At 38.7% G+C, this 25,323-nt stretch overlaps 1 protein-coding gene across 4 annotated transcripts in view; it reads right to left on the bottom strand.

The window, feature by feature from the left end:
- The window catches only part of zfyve9a (zinc finger, FYVE domain containing 9a), a 228,504-nt gene that overhangs the window by 175,864 nt on the left and 27,317 nt on the right, over positions 1-25,323 (bottom strand). The window contains exon 2 of one of the 4 annotated variants that reach the window (XM_048260453.1): positions 13,670-13,790. The exons of the other annotated variants lie outside the window; for them this stretch is intronic. The gene's annotated coding sequence lies outside the window, so the exon portion shown is untranslated. The remainder of the gene's footprint in view (positions 1-13,669; positions 13,791-25,323) is intronic. 4 annotated transcript variants of the gene reach the window in all.

The raw sequence follows: 25,323 nt of genomic DNA, 5'->3' as shown, positions 1-25,323 counted from the left end.
ATTCCAGAGACCGGTATTCCACCTGAATGCTGTTGTGGCAACAGCACTTTTCCAGGGGTAGCATGGGTAACTTAAGAAGGTACAGTAGGCTACTTGATTAAACAGATGGGAGTTTGTTATAATTTCACAAATTATTGAGATAAATCAACCGTTGATTCACATTGATTTACAACAACACCACAGATGCAATTCCCTGTGGAGGACATGTGGGTGTGCCCAGTGAGTGTTCTGCATGTATATAGCTTCACTTTCATTTGTGATTGCTTGTAAAAATCACTTGAAATGAAATGGATGTAATTGAAATTGTGACTTATATATGAATCTTAGATTGTTGACATGTCCAGGAAAACTGTTAACCTCATTGACCCTATTGAAGATGAAAAAAAAAAAAACTTCAGGGGGACATTATGAAAAACTGGAGGTAGTGTTTCTAAAGCTTTTTTGTTGTTTGCTCTACACCTCTTGTTCATTTAACCAATGACCTCCTCATTGGTATGGACTCTGTACTGCTAACTATTCCGCATTAAGCTTATCTGTTTTTACTCTGTATGATATTTGACATGTTATGGATTTTCATGCACTGGTTATTCCCTGGAATTACATTTTCTAGTTATTATTATTATTATTGTTGTTTGGAAAATATTGAAAACATTGGTTGTTTATATATCCTTTTGACTGATAACATTTTAATTGTTTTAGACAATTCCTTCAGAAAAAAATCAACATGGAATGGAATGGATGCGTCACATCCCTAGACTCCAGCTGTAGAGGGATACAAGCAGCTGTATCGTTTTGATGTTAAAGGTATATTTGAACAACCCCAAAACAGAAAAAGTTGGGACGTTGTGTAAAATGCAAATAACAAAATGCGATAATATACGAATGTGATAATATATCCCATATTTAGCAGCAAAAAGGACACAGACAACATATCTAATGTTGAAAATGAAAATTTGGACTTCATGGAAAATGGATTTCATGGAAAATATATGTTAATTTTGAATTTGATGAAAGCAACATGTTTCAAAAAAAGTTGGGACGGGAGCATGTTTAACACAAAATCCGACTGCAGACAGGCCATTTTAGCACATGGACTCTTCCTCTATGGATAAATACTATTCAAATATGTGCAGAATTCATTTTGCCATTGTTTTCCTGAAATATTCAAGGTCTTCCCTGGAATAGATATTGCCTGCATGCCAAATGTGTCAGGATACACAAAATAGGACCCAAGCGCAGGACTCAGTACAGGCGGAAATTTCGGACAAACACATTTATTTACTAAATACGAATAATTACAAAATTACATACAGGACTTTGACTAGACAAGACAGAAAGACGATCCGACAAAGGACAGAGAAACAGGGGGGTAGAAATGGTGCATTCAGAGCACCTCGGAATGACAAGGACCGCCCCCATGGCTACTTTGTTTTTCCGACAGCAAGTGTTCATGTGCTTAGCCATCGGAATGTGTGACAAACACGGATGCCACAACAAAGGTTAAAACATACACTCACTAATCCTAAACAAACAACTGTGTTGCTTAAAATATAGTGTAAGATGCTCGTGAAAGAAAGATATGCAGCTTTCAAGTGACAAAAACGGCAAATTCCCAAGTTCACATTAAAACTGTTGGACATGAAAGGCCACATGGACTACAAACGAACTACAACGTGACGACAAAAGTGATGACAAGCCCCTAACTGGGAAACTCTGTTAGCAAAATCTAGCCCCAGTTTCCGACCTCTGACTCACACATTAAGTGACGTGAATGACGCGGAATGATGATGTTTTCACTCGGAGAAAGGTTTTTCTGAAGCCCATGAACGCTAGGTAATACACAGACCAATTAACAGAAAGACAGAGGACTGGACGAGACCAACGATACAATAACGGGGAACAGCTGTGAAAGCAGAAACGAAGGGAAAACTAACAAGACAGGAAGCACAGACCAAATAAGGAGATGGGGCGGAGACAAGCTTTTATTAAGTTGGCAAACGTTTGAACTAGCCAACTAGCTCCGCTGGTGGGAAACACATGGGACTCATAGCGCTGCCGCTGTCCTATTGTGTGCAGAGGGAATTTGAAAGACAACTGATTATCCCGCCCCTCGGACTGAGCACTGCGAACGGTGAGTGCCCAGACCCTACATTTTAATGTGGGTCTGGCTCGTCAGGTTAACCTTTTCCAGCATTTTGCTATCCCTGTCCAGTGTTTCCCAGAGAATTGAATTCCATTTGTGGTGGTTGGTTTGCAGAAATAACTTGAATGCAACAGTTTTTAACAAATTAGCACAGCGTGGTTATGATGCTAACCAGATTTTTTTTTATATACTTTATTGTTCAAATCAATCATTTATAGACTATAATCCACATGTAGTTTCCACATCTTTACATTTTTCCACCCTGTGTAGAAATAGTCAAGTAAATAAATATGTTTAAATAATATTAGTTTAAAAAAAAAAAACCCTTGTAAGTGTACAAAAGTGAATAAGTGAAAAAGAGCAAAACCAGGAAAGTACACGCACGCACACACACGCACACACAGGTGTACATATTTACGCAATAGAAAAATAAAAATAAATAAATATATATATATAAAAATATATTCAACACTTGGTTTATTGTGTAGATACAGTGGGGAGAATAAGTATTTGAACCCATGCTAAAGTTGACTAAAAAGAAAAATATAAAAACATCTGTTAGAAATTGATCTTAATGCCTTATTTAAAACAAATAGTAAAATTCCAACCTTTAAGGACACCAATTTTCTTAGTGAATGAAGAATGTATCGTAAATAAATAAATGTTCTTCCTTAAATTACAGGGGCAATAAGTATTTGACCCTATGTTAAATTCCCATAGAGGCAGGCAGATTTTTTATTTTTGAAGGCCACTTATTTCATGGATCCAGGATACTATGCATCCTGATAAAGTTCCCTTGGCCTTTGGAATTAAAATAGCCCCACATCATCACACACCCTTCACCATACCTAGAGATTGGCATGGTGTGTTTTTCAGTTAGCCTATTAGCTGGTTTGATTTGCATTGAACCCAATAAGCATTTTAGTCAACTTTAGCATGGGTTCAAATACTTATTCTCCCCACTGTATATACAAACAATAAACCAAGTGCTGAAATACTGGCTTTGTTACTTTTATAAACTATGTCAGACCATTTTACTACTCCACCCCCTCCTTCCCTCCCCATTCCCTCCCCTTTTTTCAATGTGTCTTACAAAGTTCCATCCTTCTTGTCTGATAAAGTTCCCATCTTTTTTAAAATACATTATCCTTTTTAAGTATATTATGGGTTACCTTCTCCCTTTCATACATTTCTTCTAAATTGTCCAACCATTTACTTATCATACTGTAGGTGGTTCAAGTTTTTTCCAATTTCGGATCTTGTATAGATCACTATATCTTTAAAACTCTGCTCCCATTCTTTCTCAGATAAGGACATTTTTAATTCATCCTCCTATTTCTCTTTAATACTTGTTATTACTTTTTCTTCATTCTGTAGTAATATTTGATAGAATTGTCCAGTTACGTTCTTTATACTTTTGCTTTGGATATATTTAACCATTTGCCCCACCAGAGGGTGGAGCTCTTTCAAAGTTGTAACTTGTGTTTTCATTTAAATAGCTTCTCACTTGTAGGTATCTATAAAAATGACTTCTTGGGAGGTGATATTTACTAGCTATAGTGTCAAAAGAGACAAACCCTAGATCATCATACATGTGGTAATATCTTGTAATACCTTTACTTTCCCATATCTTAAAGGCGTTGTCCAATTCATTTGGGATGAAATTTGGGTCCTTTTGGATTTTTCTCAGGCAAATCCAATCCTCATCTTTAACTTTCATTACTTTACATAATCTTATCCATATTTTAATTGTATTAATTACAGTAAAAATATTTAATTAGATTTTTACTTAAAGGAACCCAGGTGTTAAATGACTCAACCAGGTTAACTTCCATGTCTTTCCATTTTGGTTGAAACTTTTTTATTGATGCTAACCAGATTTAAGCACAATTTAGTACAACCTGGAAAAACATTGTGTGGTGGTCAATGTTGATATTGTGGTGGGTCACCACAAATAAGTCAATGTATGGGAAACACTGCTGTCCCAACTTTTTTTGAAACATGTTGCTGGTATCAAATTCAAAATGAACATATTTTCCATGAAATAGTCAAATTTGTAATTTTCAACATTTGATATGTTGTCTGTGTCCTTTTTGTGAGTAAACATGGTTTAAGAGATTTGCAGATTATTACATTCTGTTTAATTATTCACATTTTACACAAAGTCCCAACTTTTTCTTATTTGGGGTTGTATGTTTATAGTTTAAATGTCAAGACCAGCCATGTGCATTGAATAACTTTGCACTTTTGCACATATTCCTAAAACCAAGTATAACTTTCAAAAATACAGTAGTCATCATTATTAGTCAACATTAAAAATGTTGTTATACAGTACCCTTCAGAATTATTGGCACCTTGGGTAAAGTTGACTAAAAACAGGAATAAAAAATAAAAACTTTTGATAATTCATTGTACTCTCACAATGAAAACAATGAGGAAAAATCCACTCTTGAAGGGAAGAAAATTTATTCTGAAAAAAAAAGGAAAATCTCATAAAGATATAAATATTTTTAACGAATATACAAAACCTATCTAATTTCAACTTATTTAAGTTAATCAGAGTGTCTGTGAACTTTCAGAAGTACATGACTTTCTTTTTCACTAAGGTATGAAAATGAAGTGACACAGAGGCTAAATCCTCTAGTCATTTTTCAACATCAGAAAGACAAGAGAATACACTAAATTTAAATGAAAAAAAGTGTGTTGACATTTGTAAGTCAGGGAATATCTAACTTTGTTTAATATAATATATTGTATAATATTGTTTAACATTTACAGTTAAAACAATGATTAAATTGATCTTAACTGGAAATGTCACAAACATGCTTGGACAAAGACCCAAGGTTATCTTGCCCCCACGTACAGTATGGAGGATGGTAAGATATGTAATTTAGAACCGCTATTAGAGAGTTATAGACAAAGGTGTAATTTTGGGGTCACCAAGTCCCCCAAAACATCTTCAAAAGTGACCTCATTGCTAATAGCTTATTTAGAGGGTATGCTAGGTAACAGCCTGTCCAGTCATTTAATTACCAATGTAAACAGCAGGAGTTACTAAATGGTACAGTGAGTTTGTCTGGAAGTGTGGTCTATTGTCAGATGAAATGAAAATTAAGCTCTTTGGCTAGAAACACGTTAGGGGCTGTATTTTGGGCTCCAGCGCATGGCGTAAAGCTCGTTATTCACCCGCGCAAAGCTTAATTCGGTATTTTGCACATTTATTTTTTAAACATTGCGACCAGGGGTGTGGCAATTAACAACCTAGGAAGGGGCCTGGCGCGTTGTCTACAAATCGCTATCATACACCACCTAAACCTGGTCAGAAGTCAATGGCGAGTTGTTCATATGCTATTTTAAGAGCGCATGTCGACAGTCATATTGGCAGGTGCACGCACCATCCTTCTATCATTCATGAACGCACACCAGCGCACGTCCATGCAAAGCATTACAAATTGCATGATTACAATGGGAAACATAATTAGAATAAAGATATTACGAAATACTGTACATCTCATGATGAGTAGTTATTCACCATCATTTGCAAATTGGTAATGGCGGTTAAAAGTGATTAGGGAGAGGCGAGAGACATTATGGAGCACAGCTGAAGGCGCGATCCACGAGATATAAGCAACTCCTCAGGATAAATGTTGTTTTATTCAGTCATTTGAGCAATATTAGGGTAAGTGTTGCTTTTTCCAGCCTATGTTTTCGGTGGTAACCCATTGTCAGTCAATAGTGAAAGTAACTGCATATAACTGTCTTGTCGTTGACTGACTCCTTGGTGAAGTTAGTTTCACTTTGCCAATGAGTTCAAATAATAGACGAGTGCAAATGCGTGAAGGCTATACTAGGTTTTAGTAAAGCATGGTTTAAGAATGACTATTCCATACGGTCTCGCAAGCAGCCTCCTTCAAATGCGCCGTTGAATGCCAAAATACCGATACATTTATTTGACATATCGCTAGCGTTAGCGTTAAAGGAATGACAGATGTCATTCTCATTGGTTTAAAATGATGTTACGCCCCAAACACACCCATATGACTGATTAAAAAACCTAGGAACACCTTGTTGCGCCATGCGCTCCACGTTTGATAACGAAACCCCTCCCAATGTGAACTGAACATCCTACTAAATTTGACTTTTGACGAGTGACGATGCACTTTAGAATGTCATGATAGGGCCCTAGGTGTGTTTGGCATACAAAGAAGACTGACTATACTGAAAAGAATCCCATACCTAATGAGAATTATGGTGGAGGTGCTGTGCTATTGTGGGGATGTTTTTATTTCCAAAGGCCTTGGGAATCTAATAAATAAAAACCTGAACATTTTCAAAGGAAATCTGTCAATCTCCGACAAGACACTAAAAGTTGGTCATGATTGGATCACTCAAATTACTAAATATTTTTAGCTATTTCCAAGAAGTTCATGAAATAGAAACATATGACATATGTCTTCATATGGCTTCAATGAATAAGCTTAAAGAAATTACTGGCCTTTTAAGTACAGTAGGCTACCAAAAATAGTAGCCTACATATAACACATTGAACTAAATATGGTCCTGATACAGGCTCTATCTGAACCCCTACATGTCTTTACATAACTAAACAATGTCAATCAACATACTGCAGCTACAGCTTCAGTCTCTAGAGAAATGGAGCTTGTCAATTGTCAATTTATGTACAGTATCAAAAACAGAATGATTTCTTAGCATTCTTGAACTGCTTGCCTTTTAGAGAATTAACATTCAACTGGCCATTCAGTTCGGTTTGAGACTAAGTGGTTGGCTGATAGCAACTGATACATGTTCAAAAGCATTTGCAATTTGTTCAGAGGAAGGAGAAATTGCTACTATGATGTGCACAAATGACTAAATGTTGTGGAGGTTGAACAAATAGTTATAATAACAATAAATAATTTTCATTCTGATCTGAGAAAAGCACCAAAGTGACTGAGAAAAACTGTAATATGGGAAAAAAATGTATTACAAGTAATCTGTAATTTAATTTTTAAATATGCAAATTAGGCATCATCTAATTAAATATGTGCTGATTTACATAAACTTAAAAAATAAATCTTAACATTGGATGAAGCCAGGTTCAAAATTACGTTTTCATTGTGTTAACATATTAGATAAAAAGTATTTTACACAGGGAATTTTGGATATCTCTTTTAGTTATTCTTTAAATCAGAAAATACTGCCAATAGCCTTGAAAAAATAATTTTCGCCATGTTTTTAGGAATAAAATGTCATATAAAACAGGTAGGAATAATATATATCAACAAACCCCTCTGTAAGCCTTCTAGGTATATGACTGGGAAGTTTGATGTGCTTCTGAAGTGCAGATTTTATTCTCAGAGTGGGAGAGGAAACTAATCCACCCATGGGTGCTAGCATCTCTCACTAGCACGTCTCTTAGGTGTACTAGTTAAAAATGGACACTTCATTGCTGTGTGAAATGTACAACTGTAGCCGCTTGGGGGCAGCATAAGTCCGCTGTGACATTCCGCAGTCGAAACGGACCGAGCGTTCGACAGCAAGGGCTGTGATTGGCCGAGTTTTCAGTGTGTTGTTTGTCGGTGTTCTTAGCAGCCCCTGCAACATGCTAGTCCACTGTAGCCTATAAGCTTTGTACATAATGTCAAACAGTTTTGGATTCAGTGGCAGGATTTCTTGTACAGCGCCTGTCTCGCAGTAATGTTTTAAAATGAGAGCTTCGTCAGCTGGCAGTAGGCTACTTTGTCGGCAGTCATGAGAAGTTTGCTTGCTAACAAAACATAAATATGCTGCCCAGAAACCTCGTGAATAGTTCTGATTTTTTTTTACTACAATAACGAGGTTGAAATATAGCCTTTGCCTACAGCATCTCCTTAACAGTAATGTTAACAAAATGTGACCCCGCTCATGAGAACCCGGCTAAAGTCGCCAGATCTTATTTTGAGATAATGAGCGTTAGGTAGTCCTAGTCATAAAAAATGACAAAAATATGGGATATTTGTTTATACTTGTAAATGATAGCTTAGATACTAACTTAATGTTTCCAAATGTAGTGTGTAAATGATCTTTTCTGACATGATATTAAAATTGGCGTAGGAATAATATTTTATTGGCGTTACGATTACATTTTTCCCCGAGAAATACCGGAAGTTAGTTCCACAATGTCACATTTTCAATCGGCTGTGAGTTTAATGTTGGCGGATAAACACCCTATAATTTGGGTGTCATTTGGTTCAGGAACTACTTCTTTCCCATTAGAAAGTTACCCTGGAAATCCAGAGTTCTCGCGAGAGCACAATGGAATTCTCCTGGCGAGACAAGTAACCACTCATGTGGCACTAGATCCAACGCTCACCATTCTTCCAAGCTTCTTCCCGAGGCGGCTTGTTTAAAGGTCCCCTCTTCTAGAAAGAATGAGCGCCGACGATCGCGAGCGCGTTGTTTATGATTCACATCCACATACATCCAAGTAACGTGAAGTAGTAGCCTAATCAAACTGTAGGCTAGCCTTTCTGTTCTGAATCCAAGTACATAGCTCGCTGCAGCCTGCGGGAGGGCGAGGCTTGGAGATGCTCCTCTCTGAATTTGCCGCCTCACACTGACTGTTGTTTATCCTATCAGCTGTTCTGGTGGAAGCGCGATGGGGCGGGTCTTCCACTGCTCACTAGAGGAAGTGTCTCCCCTGCTGGCGTGGGGCGTAACGGTTGTTTATTGAAGTGACGTTCTCTCTGCTGTGGCGTGTAGACTGAGAATGTTTTGGACTGTGTAAATAGTCTACTACCGGGAAAATAGTCTACTACCAGGGAAATAGCCTATCTATCTATCTATATCTATATATATATATATATGCATATATTTTTGTTGAATGAAGATAGTGATAAAGACAATCATTTATATTTGCCTCCGAAATTCTCATTGTGTTGGTGTGAAGGGAAAATCTGAATCTAAACTTGAGTCTATCGACTGTCATGTCATACCCAGCATTATTTCTGCCTGTTGAGCGAATTACTGGGAGTTGTGTGGAACACATCCACTGTTCAAGCAAGACCAAAGGCCACAGTCATGCCAGCATGCACAGTTCACTCCCCCTGCTACCCTGATTTGCATTTGTATAGCTCACAGCATTTTCATTTATGTTAAAGCCTCCCATAGAATTAGGAGGAGGGGGGTCATGGGCGGACGACTGCCAAGCAAGGCCCATGTCAATTTCTGACAATTCATGGCAGTTTTCCGCGTTGCCTGCAAACTGCCGCGAACAGCCATTAATCCAATCGCCGTCAATCCAATCGCCAATCGTGTTTTTGCCTTTTTTTATTCATGCCCATTACAACTATAGACTATATTACTATGATAGAGATAACCTATTCACATTCTGCGTTCACTCCAGCGAGAGTAAAATAAATGTTTTAAAGGCTGTGTCATAGGCTATTTGCTACGATATTTAGGCTACCTCTGTTACAACAAGTCTGCCCATTCCACTTTTAACTTAGGCTATAGCCTACAACAGTCTAATTTCGCGTGTCAATTCAAAGACCTGTTATTGCCATTTTTGGATTAGATTAGCCAGTCTCTATGCTGTGGCAGGGCACACCCAATGAAAATAAATTAATGCAACACAACACAGACCCCGCTTCTCAGACCCAAGTTTTCGTCGTATTTATCAAACTAGTGTAAACCGCGCCTTTCTCTGCCTTTCTCCGCCCATAAACTCAATTTACGAACGTCCACAACTGAACGGCAGAGCCTACATACAAGCGTAGTTGAATGAAGTTAACTGATGACAACATTAAAAAGAATCAAACGTTTAGCGATCATGAAATAATACCATGCATGATAAGATGTCAACAAGCAGGGAGATAATGAAGATCAGTAGTTTTACTCAAACTACTTGTGCACGTAGGCTATGGAAAATTGGTCAAATCTAGCAAGTAGGAAAGTTTAAGTGAATGACGTGAAAGTAAGACATTTGAAAGGCCAACGAAAGTTAAAGGTGCAATTTGTAGGATTGTTACCGAACGTTCTGTAGGCCAAAATCAAAACATTGAGAACAACGTTCTCAAGACTACCAGACGCGAGCCTCTTCTGGGTTGCCAGATGTAATGAAGACTTAGCTAACGCTAGTTGACCAGCTGCTTTAACGTTTCTCCAACCATGACCCAGCTACACATTACGGAAACAGTGAAAACAAAAAATACCTCTCTAACCAACGTAACATATTAAGCTGAAGTTAGCGATGCAGATGAAGTTTAGCCTAGGCTACCTGTTGTGGAGAAATATGGCCAGCTCTGCGTCAGACTTGATATTCTTTTATTTACTTGATATTTCCTACATACTGATCCTTTAAGGTTGCTTTTGATAGTACAAATACTTACAAAACTGGTGCTCTAAGCTTAAATAGCGATTCTGTTGTCTTTGAAAGGTTCTTTTATCGATGCATTGAACTGCAATTTGGATTAACAACAAGGCGGAAGTATTTAGGCGCAGAATAGACGTGCGCTTTCAGGAGCAGTCTTTGTACATACCGCGGAATACATACAGTAATTAGGCGCTCTTTACACTAAACTCCCACTTTCCCCTGGATCCTCCCATGAATGCATATGCATGACCCGAAAAACGCAATTAGCCATTGTCAGCTCCCGCGACAGGCAGTTTGCGCTTTTACATCATTGCGGCCTGTTTGTACATACACCTCGCAATGATTTTACACGCACGATGCGAAACAAATACGCCTGAAGTGGGCGCAAAAGCATTAGTACATCTGGCCCTCAGTGTCTAAAACTCAGTGTCGTTCAGACTCAACCCTTCTGTTGCTTGCAGTTTGTTAAATAAAGCGCTGCAGATTACATTATTTATTTCTGATTAATTGTGTCTTTCGATGTCTTTTGCAACATCTGCTTGTTAGGCTGGGCTACTGTCAATGTCCTTGTACAGGTAAATGTTCAACAATTGCTGGTGTACAAGCTATAATCAATTAGCTAAATCATTTGTCCAGCTGTTTAAACTTTTTTTCGTGCTACATTCAAACGCAAAAAGTGCTTTGATATCTTTTTCGTTGTCGTTTGAACGTCGGCAAGCAGGCATGTTGCGGTTGCAATTTAAGTGAAATTTCTAGTGAAATATCCCATCATGGGTTTGGCAAAGGACAATTTTTGCCTTTTTTATTCATGCCCTTTACAACTTTGCTTATCTGCCCTTTGACTTAACGCATCCGTCTCTGGTGTCCATACGCCCATCCGACTACCACTTTATTGAATGCCTCTATGTTTGATGACGCTAAATTAGCAAGTATTTCCTGATTGGGGAAACGTTTCTTTTCTTTCTTTTTTTCTATCGGCCCACGATTCCATGAACCATTATGCTTATTAGAGAAGTGATAAAAGCATCAGACATAACCTAGAGGAGGGAGGCAAAAACCTAAATCTTGCCTGCTTTAGCTTCGCGGTTCCTCGTCCTTGGACTGTTTACCTACCTAGCTTGTCAGGGCGTAGCATTATCAGCTGCTCGCTGCTACATATTCTGCAGATTACGACATCGTTAGGCTAATTGTTATTTTTCCGTTTTCTGATGGGAATCCAAAAACGTTCCACAAATGGTCAGGAGTGGTGATATCCGTGGGTGCATCGCTTCTGCCATATTTAGATTGTGCATTAGACGCGACAAAAGCATTTTGTTTTCACATATTCGCTAAAGTTAGCCAACACACGAAAAAAATTCCCCAAAACATCACATTTAAAGAGTAATTTCCAAATTCGAATAGTATTGATTTTTTTAATATTCGATTTATATTTGACTTTAGAAATTCGTTCCAACAGCCCTATTGTCTACACATATCCCGCCCCTTCTGCAGCAAAAAAGTACTTATACATTGTGCTAATCATGTGGTGTGTTGTGAATAGATCATGCCAATCATGTGTTGTGATCTCGCTGCTGGAGCAAGGTTGGTGTCGTGAAGTCTTGTGCACACCGAAATAGATGCCTGATAAGTGCCCAAAAAGCGCTACAATATGGCCGCTGAGTGGAGGGACTTGCCTAAAAGTTATGTAAATGACTACTGTTAGCCTACACTTCTTCTTTCTTCACCTTTATTTGTTCAGGGAGGGTCAGGTGAGAGCAAGCTCTCTTTTCCAATGATGCCCTGATTACATACACAATATACAACAACAATATAAACCACAATCATAGTTCACTATACAAACAGTCTGCACAACACCGGGAATAAGGTCATAAGATAAGGGAATAAGAACACTGCCCTCTTTAAGCTGATTTCTACAGTGTCTGTCTGTTTTACTAATTTTGTATAAAATATACATTTATTTTTATTCTTTATTGCAGTAGTAGTCTATGCTCAGAGCCTAAACTAGTCATTCAAAAAGAGAATATTAATTTTTAAGTATTGAAATATTTGGAACCGGAAACGGAGGAATACTTCAGTTTGAAATTCAACTGCCATTTGAAGAAAGATTCATTGATTCGTTACTGAGCGCAACTAGTCTACCAGAAAATGTCAAACTTGCACCATACTACATTTTGGAGATGAATCAGATGTGGCTGCAAGAGTGAATTTCCTTGTAGCTCTAACAGATGCAGTTGCCAGGTTAATGTTGTGCCTTGCACAATGTTCTGTGCATGTTTTAGGGTAGGACGAGCCAGAACTGGACAATTATCAGAACTATAGAGGAAAAGTGTACATATTCAGAATTATTATAGGCGATATCTGACATTTTTAATTCATTATTTGACATGGAAGAGGGTTACTTTCTCCCAATTTGAATGCATGAAGTATTGTCTGAACTATCACACTGCAAACTGTATTTTAGTAAATTCTATGAGTTGATTTGCTTTTCATATGATTTGCTTTGCTTATTTTTTGCTAACCCTATTTTTTCATGATTTCGGCACATAGGGCTTTGATGGTTAATATAAGACATTACCTAAGGGATATCACTGGGCACCCTCTTAAATATTAAAGAGCCACCCCAAGTCCACAAATATAAATGCAAAAATAAATAAATAAATAACCGACAAAACCAGGTCTGACCCCATGGCTCCCGGACTGGCATTATCTAAAATATAGAAATTCATTAATTGACATAGTAAAGCAATGGTCCCCAAACTACGGCCCGCCAACTCATTTTGGGTGGCCCCCGAAACATGTCCGTGGTATACAGTGTTGTGCGTGAACGAGTTCAAAAGAACGCGTTCATTGAACACGCTCATTTTTTCGTAAACGTTGAACTGAACGCAACACATTTTTTAATAAAGAACTTGAACGTGAATTAGTTCACATTATGCGTCATCACTGTAAATGAACGTTGGAATTTGTTTTCCATTGAAAACTGAGTGACATCTGTTTTCTCTTTTGAAACGCAACAAGAGAAAGTTCTTCCTTCCTGTATTCTCGCTGGTGCCGCTTAAATCATGTATCACCAGACAGAAATGTTTTTGACATTGTGTGCGCAATGCATTGCGGGCAACGTAGTGTCCGGCTGAGAATAGTTGAATAGCATACTGGCTTCCGCACAACGTTACCCGTGATGAATTGCAGCAGAGCGGGGTAGGCATAGCAACGCCGCGTAGCAGGCAAATGGCTGGTGGAAGTGATGGCACGGAGACTGGTCTACCTTGTCTGTACTGCTGCAAGTTTCATCACCTGGTAAGAAACCCACAATTGCAGTGTCATTAGCAAATGTCTACAATGAGCAGCTTCAAAGAACGTATAGTGATTTCTAGCTCGTAGTGTGAAAAAAAGTATTTATTTGAATATCTTACGAAAAAAGTAAAATGAACTGAACTTTGAACTAGTTCAGAATTAAAATTGTGAACTTTGAACGTGTTCACTTTGAGCATGTATGAACTGAACTTGAACTAGTTCAGAAAAGCTGTGAACTGGCACAACACTGGTGGTATATAGCATCTGGCCCGCACGGGAGTACGACATCGTCAAACTATAACCTTCGTAATTTCCCCATTCATTCTCTATGGCGAGTCTTACCAGTACACATGTAATACTCTTTTTGTCCATTGGTGGTTGTTTTGGCGCTGTTTCGTGTTTTCCATCGAAAACGGAATGAAATGTAGGCCTACCTGCAAACAATGTAAGAGGCCTATGCTGATTGCATCAGTACTCAAAGTATTCTAAAAGTTTATCAATTATTTGTTAATAACTAACTTCTATTCAAGTCATATTTCTGGGACTTTCTGGGATAATTATTTCTATTTTTAATTCACACATTCAAATGTTCATACAGAGTTCAAAGTTCTCATCAGGTGAGTGAAAGTTAGAATGGTGGTCATTTCAGATGTGTTTGCCAGCACTTCATAAAACTCTCATAGTTTGATAACTTTAAATTATTTGTAGGATATTGCTTGTTCACAACTTGAGCTATGTATGGAAAGAAACAGAGTCTTTTTATTAGTATTATTTCATTTGAGCTACATTTTACACTGATATGGCATGGTGGCAACATAAACATAGCCTCTCTTAGAGCCAGGCATAGTGAGCTGGCCCTCGGAAGAAAAAGTTTGGGGACCACTGTAGTAAAGGGTTTAATTGTCCAAATTTGAATGCATGAAGTACTGTCTGAAAAACTATCACACAGAACACTGTATTTTAGTACATTTTCTTTGAGTTGATTTGCATTTAATATGAGTACTCATCTTGAAATTAGAGGTATATCCTATTTTTTTCATGATTTTGGCACATTGGGCTTTTTCATATTTAAAAATGTCCTGTGTAAAAGACTTTTCATCTAATAAGCCAATGAATAAGTAATTTTGAACCTGGCTTCATCCAATGTTCAGATTTTTTTGTTAAGTTTATGCAAATCAGCACATAAGCTTATTTAATTAGATGAGGCCTAATTTGCATATTTAAACATTAAATTACAGATAACTTTTAATACATTTTTTCCATATTAAAGTAATTAACTGGGGAAGTTTCTGCTAGTTATTTTTTTTTACCCTATTCACCTGTAGTGTCACACATTGAACAAGAAAGGGTTAATATACAAAATTGCCCAAGGGATATCACTGGGCACCCTCCTAAATCTAGAGATACCCCTAGTCGACAAGATTCTGCAAAAAAAAAAAAAAAATTTAACCGGCAAAACCAGGTCTGACCCCATGGCTGCTGGACTATACTATCGATTTGACACCACTCTGCCGTGGCCCACTGGTTAGCACTCTGGACTTGTAGCCGGAGGGTTGCCGGTTCGAGCCCTGACCAGTGGGCCGCGGCTGAAGTGCCCTTGAGCAAGGCACCTAACCCCTCACTGCTCCCCGAGCACCGGCGTTGAAGCAGGCAGCTCACTGCGCCGGGATTAGTGTGTGCTTCACCTCACTGTGAAGAGGTGGCCACCGCACACGGTTATATTTCTTAGTGATTTGTATTGAGCAACGCGTTTCGCCAGTTGCTTCATCAGGCTCAATTCAAAACTACGCAAGTGAGATAAAATAAGGTTCCATCCCAACAGGTGATGGGCCACTGATACATCACATGACTCATGTCATCACATCAATTAGTCACATAGTCCATTGACTCAGGTCATCAATTAGTCAATTAGTAAATCTATCACACAGCTCAACTAGTCATCTCCCCTACTAGAGGCAATCCAGAGATCTTTTTCTATTACTAGTCAAATATTTCACAATCAACATTTCACAATTTCAGTATCACATTTAGTCATCCTGATATTAGAGTCCATTACATTGTTTACAGTATTTAAATGTCCATATTTGTGTACATATCACATTGTTGGATTCTCTGGTTGTTGCGTTGTGTTGTAGTTCTAATGTCTGTATTGAAGATGGTCAATAAAGCTTGACGGTGGGATCAGGATCGGCGATTAGATGATGATTTATTGTAGATGGTACAACAATGAATAACAGAACACAGGCTAAGTCTCAAACAGTAAAACTGTGCAGAGTGTAACAGTTGTGGTTGTTATTAGAAGCGGCTGCTGAGCCTTCCGACAGAAGATGCTCCTCGGGTTGCTTCCTCGATCCGTCTCCGAGTCAAAACCTAAGACAAAGCCTGTTATACTAAAATATACAAACGTCAATCACGCCAACGTGGCAAGTGCCAAGCAGTGTACACAACCCGGCCCTGGCCAGATGGAGATACTAGCCTGAATAGGCAGACATGCTGTCTCCCTCGGCCCATGTCATCACTGATGTTACTCGGATGTTCCTAAACATCGGCCTGTATGACCTTCCTGCTGGTACACAGGCCTAAGGCACAGTTATGTACAATAATATGGACCTCTCCCTGTTGTATACTACACACAGAAGTAACAGTAACATATGAACACATCAGAATACAGTAAGAATACCCCAGAATTCTACAGTCCCCCCTCTTGATCAATCAAAAACACAGATTTTTATAGATCATACAAAACAAATAAACAGGAGTCTGATGTGGTCTAAAGAACAGATAACAAACCAAGACAAAGTTACTTCTCCAGCACTTTAAAAAAAAGGAAAAGTGCAGGTATCTTAAAAGAAAAACATAATAACTGATTATGTTGCTGATGATTATCTCACATTCTAAGGGTCAAAAGAAAAGGAAAACAAAGTCTTTTGGAGGTTCAGGAAACCGGCCAGCAACAGTTCAGTTCAAAGGCAAAGTTTCTGTCCCAGATGTTGTCTGTGGCTCCCGGCAACCTCATAGGCACATGTGGAGTGAAAAGAAAGAGCAGTATCAGTTGAAGGATAGTCATGAAAACAACAGTGTGTATATATATATATATATATAAAAAAACATCTATTATAGGGATGTAGCATCCTCCCAACCCTGGTCCCCCATTGAGTCCCCAGTTAACCCGTTGCTGCGTGTTCAGCTCCCTTACGGGTGTCCCCAGAAACCCACCTCTAGAACCAGGACTACAGGATTACTCCCCCCTCTCGATCTAGCTTAACTGTAATCATTCTCAAAAATAGGCAATTGCAATCGTATCCTCAGATTAAACATTTCATATATCAGTAATCACACATGTTTAATAATCAAAATCAATTATAAGACTTATCTAAGTCTATAATTTTTCATAACATGAGTTTGTGTCAAGAAGAGTCCACTACCACAACACTGAGCATGTTCGGATTCTCAAAGGAAAGATTCTACCCTCGGATCCTTTCATTTCTCCTCTGACGTAATAAAATCTCCGTCAAAATGAAAGTCTCCCATGAATCTTCCCCTCTCTAGTTCACACCTCATCCTTAAAAGAAGATCGGCGGAAACTCTCCCTTTCCCGTTTTCCCTCTTCAGATGTTTCCTTGACCTTCTTTGTCACTCTCATCATGCATTTCTCGTTGTCATTTTCAAAAATGTTCCTGTTACCGTTAGATCCGTCCGTGTTTCCATTTCCGTGGGGCTGGATGAGGTAAAGAGTTGACAGGTGGGTGAGGTGGGTAAGGGCTTGTAGCCAGTGGCATTGGTAACAACAATGGAGGAGGGGGGAGTAGGCCTAGTGGCATTGGGTAGCCATACTGGAGTGGAGCAGTTTGATGATGGTTGGTTGCAGACGTTATTCCTTGTCTTTGTGGATTGTAGAAAGCAGTGGCTGCTGAAGGGGCCAGAATGATTTGCTTCGTGTCACCTGCTGGCTGTTGGTCAGGTGGGGTGCTGTTTCTTGGCCCATGTGGGGTTCCCAGAACAGCAGCATTCTGTCCAATGAAGCGGTCTTTATCAATGTCCACTGCACTTCTAGATGTCTCCACCATGGCATATGGCGCTGTTGAGTCCAAGTCAGGCAGAGTCGGATTGAGGCGGGTGCTTGGTTGCCTGTTGCGACCCCCGCCCACAATAGGTGCCAGTGTGTATGGGAGGAGTTGGCTCCTCCCCGTTGAGTGGGCCTCTGAGACTACTCCTCTTCGCCTCATTCCACTCTGTTCTGGCAACACATCCGCTTCCATGAGTTGTTCCTCCAAATCACGTCTGTCCATCTCTGTTCTCCAAATCCTGTCTCGGATCTCTAATTCCAACTTCTCTATTTTCCTTTGTAATTTTTTCTCAAATTTGCCCAATTGTAATTTCACTGCCATCCAATCTGACACATAGTCTTGTATCTCAGCTAAGGCCTGCAACTTAGTTTTCCTACCAAGAACCATCTGGATTGTGGCAATATCAAATCATTAAATATTAAATTGTACTATGTATTTCGTGCAGTGACGTGATCCTTTTAAATATATTTCTTTATATTTTTCCGTGATGTGGTAGTGATATAGTGACAACTTTGCACTTTGAAAATTTGGTTAGTAATTTGTTCGCCTCTCAATTGTTCACAAGTTGTCTATCTCTTATTTTATTTTTTTCCACACTCACACTCACACGCTCGCTGCTCCCGCCAGGGGAAAGTAAAAAAACACACTCTATCTCTCTGTAACCTGACACTTGGTAAGTTATTTTACTCACAGCATGAAGCCACAACAATACATTTCACCAGTGTCAGTTCCACTTAACTCAGACTGTTTCTTTTCTCCCAAAACGGCTGGACAATGATACAAATTAATGTTTCACTCACACCTTAACAATCTCTCGTTAAATTCACAGTTGACCAAGTCAACAAAAAAACATAGGTGGAAACCCTATCCCACTTTTCAAATACTGCACAACCAAAACACCCCACTCTGGTGATTTCGTCTCCTTTCCATATCACTGTAGCACTAAGTTTAGTCCTAGGCCATTAAACTAAACAAAGACCGTTGAGAAAAACCACACAGTTCACTCAGCAAAATAATGACTGTAGCAACTCCTCCTGTTTTCTCATTGGCACACGCACAGCATTTATCTCATAAAACACACAGCTTAACATGTAATGGCAGTACAGAAAAAGAAAAGATTTAATCCCCCACGCTTGTCCGTAGTTAATCGATTACTTCTTTTAATTCGTTCACGAATCTATCCAATTACCCAAAATATGTGTACACTTTGACCTTTTACTTTTTTCCAGAAAACTTCTTATATCAAATGACATCTAGAGCTCATCAATCATTGATATAGGTATGTTACTTGTCAAAACACTTAATGACACAAACTTCAATACTCTCATTAATGTGCAGCTTTTAATTTCTAATTTATCTAATAAATTAGCTTTACTTTGGTTCTTTTTCCCGCATAAAGGAGTAAAGACTTTTTGCTTTCACCTGGTCAGAATGTCTTCACTGCATGCAGGGTGCGCAGTGCAGCAGTGTTTCCCCTCTTGGCAGGCTTCCAGCTGGGATTCAGTCACATCAATCAGGGTGCCAAGATGGACTTTTCTTACAGATGTTCAAAATCCAAAATCTGCCCCCGAAGTCTCTTTGAACCCGTTGGATGTGAGATAATCATCAGCAACATAATCAGTTATTATGTTTTTCTTTTAAGATGCCTGCACTTTTCCTTTTTTTCAAAGTGCTGGAGAAGTACCCTTGTCTTGGTTTGTTATCTGTTCTTTAGACCACATCAGACTCCTGTTTGTTTTGTATGATCTATAAAAATCTGTGTTTTTGATTGATCAAGAGGGGGGACTGTAGAATTCTGGGGTATTCTGGCTGTATTCTGATGTGGTCTAAAGAACAGATAACAAACCAAGACAAGGTTACTTGTCAACATGAGTCCATAAAAACACCAATGTTCAGCAAATACATATTCAATAAACAGTTACACTTTTAAGCAACATTTAGACAATTCATTACAGTTAACCTTTCTATTAAAAATGTGCCCAAAATGTGTTCCATACACAAATATCAGAATTCATATACTGGTTAACTTTCAATTAAAAATGTAGTATATTTTAAAGTGCTTCAGTGGTTGCAAGTACAATTACACCATACAAGATAATAGTAATTCCCCATCTTCATAGCAGAGTACAAGTTACCAATAGACCTTCCTATAAAACTCCACCTATTAATTAAAGTGCAAGTGCTTGATTACTCATATTTTCTGTCAGTGTTAAGATTCAAATTTTCAAAAGACCACAACTTTACAAAAACATACTTAGATCTAGTAGTTCATTCAAACCAGCAGGCTCTACAGTATTTAATTCATGGATCCAAAATGCTTCCCTTCTTAGGAGTTGATTAATCAGATTGCCCCCCCTCGGATGAGGCTTAACTATTTCAATACCCATGAATTTCAGAGTGGAAGGCGATCCATAATTTTTTTCTTTGTAATGTCGAGCAATTGCATAGTCCATATTTCCATTTCTAATTGCGGCTTTATGTTCAGCAATTCTTAATTTGAGATTCCGTTTTGTTTGACCCACATACATTAAACCACATGGACATTTTAACACATACACTACATGTGTGGACAAGCAATTAATAAATTCTTTTATATGGTATTTTTTGCCTGAATGTGGGTGGTAGAATATTTTAGTATCACTAGTATTTGAACAATGGGCACACTTTCCACATCTGTAATTTCCATAAACAGTTTGGGTAAGCCAATTTGTCTGCATAGGTTCTCTGTACATAGAACTCACAACCATATCCCTCACGTTTTTGCTTCTTTTAAAACATAATTGTGGTTTTACCGACGACAAATTATCTAAATTGGGATCACAATCCAGTAAGGCCCAATGTTTGTTTATTATTCCTTATTGGAAGGGTTTAACAATTCTTCTCTGTCTCTTTTACTCACTTTATCCAGAGATTGGCTAATACATTTGTCATTGTACCCCCTTTGTCTGAATCGTTGCGCCATTTCTTGGGCTTTATTTTGGTAGTTGTCTTCATTACTGCATATTCTTTTTAACCTTAGGAACTGCCCATATGGAATATTTTGAATCATGGGATCGGGATGGAAGCTTGTTGCGTGCAATATTGTGTTCCTGTCAGTCTCTTTTCAAAAAATTGAAGTTTCTAATTTCCCCCCATCATTTACCTTTATCAAAAGATCTAGAAAATGGATGTAATCATTGCTGTAATCCATTGTAAAACGCAAAGAAGGATGAGTTCCATTAATGTAATGGTTAAATGCAATCAGCTCATCTTCTGTCCCACTCCAGATCAAAAAAATATCATCGATAAAGCGTTTAAAGCATTGGATGTGGCCTTGAAAAGGATTATTATTGAATATATGTTGGTCTTCCCACCAGCCCATAAATAGGTTTGCATAATTGGGTGCAAACGGAGACCCCATACTAGTGCCCTGACACTGTAGGTAATACTTATTGTTGAACATAAAGTAGTTGGATTTGAGAATGAATTTAGTAAGAGTCATAAGAAATTCCACTGGTGCGCCACTCTCACTGGCCTCCAGACCAGCTTGCAAACCACCTTCATGCGGGATGTTAGTGTAAAGACTTTCTACGTCAAAAGTTACCAAAAGGGAATGCTTAGGTATAGACATCTCTCTGACCAAATTTAAAATATCCCTAGTGTCAGCGACATAAGATTAAGTGTTTCACATTATTTTATTGTTTTTATTTGTTATATTATTAGTGATGATTGGACAACATCATCAAATTTGTCTCTCTCTCTCTCTCTCTCTCACACACACTCACACAATCTCTCTCTTTCTCTCTCACACACACACATACACACAGACACACACTCACCCTCTCTCTCTATCTATCTGTTAAACACTAGGCCTATTACTCTCTTCATCGTTGTATCTATCACAATATATCTATCACGCTAACTATCCCACTATTTCTAACGTTAACGACAAAGACCCCTCCGTTACCTCCGGATACCACCTCCAGCTACTTCTGTGATGGTAGGTCGGTAGCATATAAAAAATAGATCGGTAGGTCGGTAGTTGTAGACTGCATAAGTGAATGATCGATAAATGAAACGCCTGCATTTAAAAGGTCCAGTATGTAGGAAATAAATGGAAAATAAACTGTAACCATTCCAAAAATTATCACCATATGTTGTCAGAGAGTAAGGAAACACGATGAATTGAAGTAATGGCTTATTTGACAACATTACTCTAACCCGTAAAACCCCGTAAAACCCATGAAAAAAATGAGTTACGGGGCGGAATTTCTTGGAATTTTCGTTTATGTTTTGAACGATTAATTCTAGAATAGCGTATTAATAATGGGCTAGCACGTCCTCCTATTTGGGTTGCCAAATTAGCAAAGGCCAACTGTCAACAGCTGTCAGTTGTAGTCATGAACGCCTATGAGAGGCAGGCAAATTTACAAAATTAAAACAAGAAACAAATTAAGTGGACATCGGAGGAGCTTCCTGATATGGTGGCGTCTTAGGTCAAATGAAGAATATCAAGTCTGGACAGAGCTGGCCATATTTCTCCACAACAGGTAGCCTAGGCTAAACTTCATCTGCATCGCTAACTTCAGCTAAATATGTTACATTGGTTAGGGAGGTATTTTTTGTTTTCACTGTTTCCGTAATGTGTAGCTGGGTCATGGTTGGAGAAACGTTAAAGCAGCTGCAGGTCAACTAACGTTAGCTAAGTCTTCATTACATCTGGCAACCCAGAAGAGGCTCGCGTCTGGTAGTCTTGAGAACGTTCACCAGTAGGGCTGGGACAATGCATCGACGTAATCGATGACGTCGACGCAAAATGTGAGCGTCGATTCGTCAAGCATAACGTGCTGCTAAATATTTTTAATTTGACACCTTCAGTGTTTTCCATACGTTGACTAATCTGTGGCTGGGCACCACGAAATCAAAACCGGCCACCACACATTGATGTTCTATGCAGGCTGTACATGCTACAAAAAAATGGTTTGTGCGATGGATGATTTACCAACGTAGCACTGGTGCTACAGTATACAGTTTTGCTTATATAAATGGCAATACAATGCATGCGTGTGAGACTGACAGGGAGGCTACATCAATTACCTTCTCCTGTGATCAGTGCAACTGGCTACACCAGATGTGAGAGAGGCGCGTAGGCTACGAAAAAAAAAAAAAAAAATTTTGCCCGTCGCAAACGGAGCTCTTCGTTACGTGCCGGGTGTAGGCTCCTGGTGAAAGGCTTGTTTGTTTGTTTGAAGTGCGTATAGACTACTTCTGTGAGCGGGGAATTGATGTAGGCTACTTTGATTTCAACTTAGTTGCAGTCTCACGCTTGATTAAAAGTATGTCTACTTGTTTGTAGGCCTAGTATCCAAACAATCCAACTCCAAATCAAACAACACCTTGCAAATTATCCTCGCGAATCGAACAAGTGATAGCTATGTTTAGCCTAAAGCGAAAGTATCTTCCGACCGGGCCGGGCTGAGGGGATTAGATTAGGCAAGCAGAGGTAGAAGTTTGTGGCAATTGCATTTTTAGTTCAGTTTGTAGAATTTTTTTGCATTTTTAGTTCAGTTTGTAGAATTCTGGGGTATTCTTACTGTATTCTGATGTGTTCATATGTTACTTCTGTGTGTAGTATACAACAGGGAGAGGTCCATATTATTGTACATAACTGTGCCTTAGGCCTGTGCACCAGCAGGAAGGTCATACAGCCTGATGTTTAGGAACATCCGAGGAACATCAGTGATAACATGGGCCGAGGGAGACATCTCCATCTGGCCAGGGCCGGGTTTTGTACACTGGTTGGCACCTGCCACGTTGACATGATTGACGTTTGTATGTTTTAGCATAACAGGCTTTGTCTTAGGTTTTGACTCGGAGACGGATCGAGGAAGCAACCCGAGGAGCATCTTCTGTCGGAAGGCTCAGCCGCCGCTTCTAATAACAACCACAACTGTTGGACCCTGCACAGTTTTACTGTTTGAGACTTAGCTTGGATATATGCAGCAAACAAGTGACTCTCTTACTCTTCCATTGACTTCCATTGTATTAAAAGAGCACCACATGTGGTGCAAAGTGGTACTGCAGATCCAATACAAATTTAGTGGATTTATAGACAATATTTTTAAAAAATCTTATCTCAATGAAGAAACTCAGAAAACAGGCTTTTTGAAAATCAAGCCCAATTTTAAAAAAATGCTCTGAAAATATTAAAATTATAACAACCAAAGTTAATGCATGGACAGGACCTTATAATACATGCATGAGCAGGGCTCTACAGTGCGCCCATTTCACTCGCACATGCGAGTAAAAATGATGCCGTGCGAGTGCAAAAGAATATTTAGGCGCACTGGTGCGAATGACTTCTAACCATGTCAATGTTTGTCTACAAAATACAAAATACACCAAAACATCGAGAAACATTACTGGTGCAAACCATAGAATCACGTTGCGAATGCAGCGTAAAAACTACACCTCCCATCAACGTTAGCAGTTTCGCGTTGTGACTCGCTAGTAGTCACTTCTATCAAATCCAAGAGCGCGCAGAAATAGCGGAAAGTTAGACTAGCCAGCCAAGATGGGACGAGATTCTGAGAATGCAGTGAGAGAAGGAAAGGTAACCGAACATGCCTTTTAGCCCAGTTGACGTATTGGCTGCAATATGCGAAATATAGCTGTAGCAAACCGGCACAAAAGTAGCCTCCCGTAATACTCCCATTTTATTCAAAGTTAGAACGCTACTGACAACTCCAGGCTTCCACGCATGCTTGTTTGTTTACACCGAATACAAGCTGAAGTGCAAAACGAAAGTAGGCTTAACGTTTGCCTACTGCCCCCATCAATGCAGATATTTCAAATAAAAACTAAAAGTATAAAACATATATCCTTGATTAGCCTATGTTGGGTTTTGTGGAAGAGAAAATGGACTGTTTTAGTAGTAGTATTAGGCAGTATGCAGTCAGATAGGTCACCATGGGCATATTTGGTTTAGCTATAGATGGATTCACAAATAAACAAATTAGCCTACATTTGGCAGCATACTTGATATACAGGCTAAATGCAAATGGGTAGATGACAAATAGCAGAATTCAGACTGTCCATGTGTCACACACTTATAAAAAATGCCAATTGTTAAGAATTGATATGGAAATGTTGTAGGTCTGGTAGGTTCAAGTTCTGTCATATTAAATTTATTGGATTTTTATTTCACTTTTGACTTAAAATAATCATCCAAACATAAAAAATGTCATATGGTGTGACTGTCCACCATGTGTGCGAACTTCCTAAAAAGAGTGTATATCCATAAAAAGTATAATTACTTTAAAATTTTACCATGCATATAAAATAATTGGATGTTTTTTACAACCACAGAAAGTTTTGATGTTTATGCATGCTGTCCAACTAAGTTATAATCAAATATATTTTGTCCATAAAATGGTTGTCATATGGCGTGACACTATATAGTATATTTTGACCGGGCATTCATTTGG

The sequence above is a fragment of the Alosa alosa genome, chromosome 1, assembly GCF_017589495.1.
Source record: "Alosa alosa isolate M-15738 ecotype Scorff River chromosome 1, AALO_Geno_1.1, whole genome shotgun sequence".
Classification (NCBI taxonomy): Eukaryota; Metazoa; Chordata; class Actinopteri; order Clupeiformes; family Clupeidae; genus Alosa; species Alosa alosa.
This window is presented reverse-complemented; position numbering and strand designations above follow the sequence as displayed.